General features: G+C 41.5%; 1 non-coding gene and 1 pseudogene across 2 annotated transcripts; one reads left to right on the forward strand and one right to left on the reverse strand.

The window, feature by feature from the left end:
* Window positions 1-3,925: 3,925 nt before the first annotated feature.
* Window positions 3,926-4,989, reverse strand: LOC105513922 (annotated as a pseudogene). Its single transcript, XR_001002099.1, has one exon. The product of XR_001002099.1 is annotated as a pantothenate kinase 3 pseudogene (transcript).
* Window positions 4,990-5,100: 111 nt separating this feature from the next.
* On the forward strand, window positions 5,101-5,172 carry TRNAA-AGC. The gene has a single exon. It is a non-coding gene; the product is annotated as a tRNA-Ala (tRNA).
* Window positions 5,173-5,297: the final 125 nt, after the last annotated feature.

Raw genomic sequence — 5,297 nt, forward strand, 5'->3', positions numbered from 1 at the left:
AGGCGCCTGTAGTCCCAGCTACTCGGGAGACTGAGGCAGGAGAATGGCGTAAACCCGGGAGGCGGAGCTTGCAGTGAGCCGAGATCCGGCCACCGCACTCCAGCCTGGGCGACAGAGCAAGACTCCGTCTCAAAAGAAAAAGAAAAAGAAAAACATAGGAGATCGTTGCAAACGCCAGAAGGAGTTTCTTCAGGGTGAAGTTAACTTTCAATCGGCTTCATTCTAAGAGAAATATGTGGAGCAAACAAACGGGAACTTGCTTTTTCATCTTTTGCATTTCAAGCAAAAACTAGTAAAATTAGATGTTGCCACCGTCATGCTCAGTTTCGAAGCTGCCAGCAGATTCCGCTTCTAACTTTAAACACAGGCACGCAGGAAATAAGGAAATCCCTGCAGCTTCCTCAGAAGCTACAGTATCGGCGGTTCCTGAAGCGCAAACCAAAATCCAACATCCCTTCCTCCTCCAAAGAGCTCAGCCGATCCGTTGAGGGACGGAAATAGCGGAGAGTCGCTCTTGAAGCCGTGATAGCCTGGCCGAAACGAACCAGGTCCTCTTCCTCGTCGAGCCTACCTCCCTAGAGACAAAAAAAGTACCTCTCTTCCCTCATATCCAGAGGAAGCGACGGAGGAATGTAGCGCTTAGACTCACTCTACCATCCCGTCCATCGAAGTCCCAATAATCTTGAGGATGCGACAGAGCGAGACTCCGTCTCAAAACAAAACAACCCTAAGAAAGAGAGAGAATGTGCTGGAGGATAGGAAGTATCTAGGAGAACCTTCTTTTTTTTTTCTTGTATTTAAATTTAAGCCTTCATTTATATAAAATAAAACGCATGAAACCTATTCAGCTTATGGCTTATTATATATATAACCAAAACTCAGACCAAGATACTGAATTTTTCAGCAACCAACAGCTGCCTTTTGCCTCATTTCAATTATCCTAACTCTCTGACCTCCACCTCCATAGATTATTTTCCTTATGTTTTAAATAATATAAGTGGGATCATATAATATCATCGTATTTTGGGCTGCTACAAAATCACTCAAGACTGGTAATTTGTAACCAACAGAAACTTATTTCCTTCCTTCCTTCCTTCCTGGTAATTTGTAACGAACAGAAACTTCCTTCCTTCCTTTCCTCCTTCCCTCCCTCTTCCTTTTCTTTTCTTTTCTTTTCTTTCAACAGAGTTTCACTTTTGTTGCCCAGGCTGGAGTGCAGAGTTTCACTCTTGTTCCCCACGCTGGAGCCATCTTGGCTCACTGCAACCTACGCCTCTGGATTCAAGCAGTTCTCCTGTCTCAACTCCCTGGGTAGCTGGGATTACAGGCGAGTGCCACCACACCAGGCTAATTTTTCTGTATTTTTAGTAGAGATGGGGTTTCACCATGTTTGCCAGGGTGATCTTGAACTCCTGATCTCAGGTGATCCATCCACCTTGGCCTTCCAAAATGCTGCGATTACAGGAAAGAGCCACTGTGCCGGGCCCAGAAACTTATTTTCTCACAGTTCTGGAGGCTGGGAAGTCCACGATCAAGGCACTGGCTCTGCTGTCTGGTGACGGCCTTTTTGTTGTGTCCTCACATGGCAGAAAACTGAGGGCAATAGAGAGATGAACTTCCTTTGTCAAGTCTTATTATAAGGGTACCTAATATTATTCATGCGGAAGGAACCCTCATGGCTTAATCTTCTTAAAGGCCCTATCTCTTGATAATTATCACATGGTGACACCTAAGCTTTGGAGGGGACACTTTCAAACCATAGCAAATCTGTACTCATCTGAGTATGGATTCTTTTACTCAATTTCTGTAAAAAAAAAAAATTAGATTCATTGTCAATATATTGTCACTAGTAACAGTAGTTATTTTTTATTGCTCTAGAGTATTCCATTGTCTGAATACTGTACACCATGATTTATTCATTTTACTGTCCAAGTACATTTGCAGCACCCCTAGTTTTTGGTTGAAATGTTTACTGCTGCTGTAAACATTCTGATACATGTCCTTCAAGGGAAATGCTCATGCACTTCTCTTGGGCATAAATGTAACTGTCTAGTTTTGGGTCACAGGTTTTATATATATATTTAGTTTTAGTTGATATTTAGTTGATAGTTTCCCAGTGTAGATATAGCAGTTTACAGTCTCATCAGCCATGTTTGCATGTTCCAATTGCTTCACATACTCAGCAACACTTGATATTATCCACTTTTTACGTTAAATGATTCTGATGAAGAGCAGTATTATTTTGTGTGTGTGTGTGTGTGTGTGTTTTTGATGGTGTCTTGCTCTGCTGCCCAGGCTGGAGTGCAGTGGTACAATTACAGCTCTCTGTAGCCTTTGCTTCCCAGGAACAAGAGATTCTCATGCCTCAGCCTCCCCCAGTAGCTGGGACTACCGGGGCACGTGGCAGTCTAAATTTTTGTATTTGTAGTAGAAACTGGGTTTTGCCATGTTGGCCAGGCTGATCTTGAACTCCCGACCTCAGGAAATACATCCGCCTCGACCTCCCAAAGTGCTGGGAGTATAAGCATGAGCCACCATGCTCAGCTTTGTTGTGTTTTTAATTTGCATTTCCTTTTTAGCAAAAGATGTTGAGCATATTTTATATCACTCAATAGCGATTTTTTGTGAAGTGCATATTAATTTCTTATTAATTCATATTAATTTCTTACTAATTGCTCTTTCTTATTGAAGTTTTAGTCTTTTTCTTAATACTTTGTAGAAGTGTTTAACATATTCCAGATAAAGATCCTTAGTAAAACATAAGTATTGAAATATCTTCTCCTAGACTGTGGCTCATCATCTTTTTTTTTTTTTTTTTTTTTTTTGAGACAGAGTCTTGTTTTGTCATCCAGGCTGGAGTGCAGTGGTAGTATCATTGCTCACTGCAGTCTTAACCTCTAGGACCCCAGTGACCCTCCCACCTCAGTCTCCCTGAGTATCTGGAACCACAGGCACAAGACCACTATGACCAGCTTTTTTTTTTTTTTTGGTATTGGCAGGATCATCCTTTGTTGCTCAGGCTGATCTGCGACTCCTGGGCTCAAGCAATCCTCCCGCCTCAGTCTTCCAAAGTGTTGTTGAGGCTGCAGGCATGAGCCAGGGCCCGGGACTTGCTTCCTCCCTTTCTTATACAATAATATAAAAATACAACAATGTAATACAATAGTCTTGAAATCAAGTTGACTATTTCTTCCCCTTATATTTTTATTCTTAGTGATTATTTTAGCTATTCTAATTCCTTTAACTTCCTATATACATTTTAGAATAATCGTGTCTATATTAATAAAAATCTTGCTTGGATTTTGATAAGAATTTCATTAAACCTATATGTCAATTTGAGAAGAACTGCCATCTTTACCATGTTGAGTTTTGCAAACTGTTAACCCTGTACATCTCTCCATTTATTTAGTTTTTGTTGTTGTTGTTGTTGTTGTTGTATTTTTGGTTTTTTAAAACTTATTTCATCAGCATTGTGTACATTACATTGTGTACACTTCTTTTTTTTTAACGGAGTCTTGCTCTACAGCCCAGGCTGGAGTGCAATGGCATGATTCGGCTCACTGCAACCTCTGCTTCCTGGGTTCAAGTGATTCTCCCACCTCAGCCTCCTGAGTAGCTGGGATTACAGGCATCTGCCATCATGCCTGGCTAAGTTTTGTATTTCTGTAGAGATGGGGTTTCGCCATGTTGGCCAGGCTGGTCTTGAACTCCTGACCTCAGGTGATTCAACTGCCTTGGCCTTCCAAAGTGCTGGGATTACAGGCTGGAGGCACGACACCCACCTTTCATTGCATTGTGTCTTTTTCAGCATTATTCAGGTTTTGTTAGATTTACATCTAAGTATTTCTTTTTTGTTAGAAATTATACGTTATTGTCTTTTAAAAATTATTATTATTTTTTTCATGTTACTAAATTCTCTCCTTTAATATGGCAATATTCAGCAGCTTATGCTACTCTTTTATCCTTTCATTCCCCGTGACAAACAATGCAGTAATAATGTCCCTGGTTTCAGTTCCTCTCGGATGACATTTATTAGCAGAGAGAGAGACCTAGTGCTTTAGCTGAAATTTGTCAGCCCAAGAAGTGCACTAACTGCTCCAAAGTATCCCTCACGTTCTAGAAACAATGCTTTCAGTTGACCTTTTGACCAGAAACCCAGTGCATATGCCAAAAGTTTCATTGAGAGAGTATTGACATGTAAAACGTTTCCAACAAAGACAACTCTGTTTGTTTCCTCATTAACAGCACACATTCGTGCCACAGAACCAAAGCTATTGGTGATAGTAACTAAAGTAGCTCTTGCCAGATCTTCTTTACTAACAGATTCTCTCTTCTCCTTATAAAACATATTCCTAAAACTAGATGTTACAGTCCAACCTGGCAAACCAAATCTTTCATGATCTCCTCCATAAATATCATGGGACAGCTTGTCAGCTTGTGTGTTGTCATCTTTGGATGCCATTTCAAGAGCCTCTTCAAAACTTTCACAGCCATACAATAAACTGCATAAACCCAGAAAGGTACCCTCTCCAAGGCTTGTCCCAGTCACTCGTTTGTAGTTGTCTTTGGAATGGACTGCTAAAATACTGACTCCTGAGCCAATGTTCACTACAAGCAGCGGATAGGGATCATCCAGGTTAGAAGGCATCTTTTGGGGTCGCTGAGGTTCTGAGCATTAGCTAAATAATTGCATTATGCTTGTCCATTGAAACTGACAGATTCTATACACAGCAAACGCTTTGTAAGACAGTCAAGTTCATCCGAGTGGAGGTTTCCAATTGTGCGAAAATCTTTTTCAGACTTGTAGGCACCACCTCCTGTAGCACATAGCACCGTTTGCAATGTTGAGAAGTTTTTATCTCTTCCCATTTGGATAAAAGTAGACAGGTCCTGGGTTGGAAAACTGATAAAGTGCAAGTTCCCTCTTTGGCCGAAAAGTGTTAAATCTTTCAGTTCAAGGTGTACATCCCGAATGCCGGTGGATCCATATGTAGGGAATTAACAGTGGAGTTGGAAACATACAATGATTATCCTGACACAGAGGGCAGACTCAGATATTGGCGGTCACCAAAGTGTTTCCTGAAACAGGCGCACCCTCAAGGGGGTATAGCTCAGTGGTAGAGCGCGTGCTTAGCATGCACGAGGCCCTGGGTTCGATCCCCAGTACCTCCAGGTTTTGTTTTCTTCCCCGGGACACCAGTAAGAAGTGGTCCATGATATTCCCCAACTTTAAAATTTTCTGTCTGTCAAGGTGAATTGTGTTGGTCTCTGCATTTCTCTCTCATACAGAAGGTGAT

This window comes from Colobus angolensis, unplaced genomic scaffold, assembly GCF_000951035.1.
Source record: "Colobus angolensis palliatus isolate OR3802 unplaced genomic scaffold, Cang.pa_1.0 Scaffold237, whole genome shotgun sequence".
Classification (NCBI taxonomy): Eukaryota; Metazoa; Chordata; class Mammalia; order Primates; family Cercopithecidae; genus Colobus; species Colobus angolensis.